The 231-nt window shown below is 38.1% G+C and overlaps 1 protein-coding gene across 1 annotated transcript in view; it reads right to left on the bottom strand.

Moving 5' to 3' along the window:
• Positions 1 to 231, bottom strand: part of STS (steroid sulfatase) — a 103,422-nt gene that overhangs the window by 79,182 nt on the left and 24,009 nt on the right. The window lies entirely within an intron of this gene.

Here is a 231-nt window from a genome sequence, read left to right as displayed (position 1 = left end):
AATGGGAATGTCAACCAAGACAAATTCTGACACAATTTTAGTATTGAAAAGTAAAGTGAAAATTCTAGTCAATAGCACGGTGTGTGTATGTAGCTTTGTATGCTCTTTCCACATCTGTCTGTGTGCCTATTATCTATCATTGTCTATCTCATCCATCCATCCTCGTCCACCAATCCGTCTATCTTATCTGTCATCCATCTACCTATCACATCCCTATGTATGTACGTATGT

Source organism: Otolemur garnettii, unplaced genomic scaffold (assembly GCF_000181295.1).
Source record: "Otolemur garnettii isolate 467f Iridium unplaced genomic scaffold, OtoGar3 scaffold00065, whole genome shotgun sequence".
NCBI classification, from domain to species: domain Eukaryota; kingdom Metazoa; phylum Chordata; class Mammalia; order Primates; family Galagidae; genus Otolemur; species Otolemur garnettii.
This window is presented reverse-complemented; position numbering and strand designations above follow the sequence as displayed.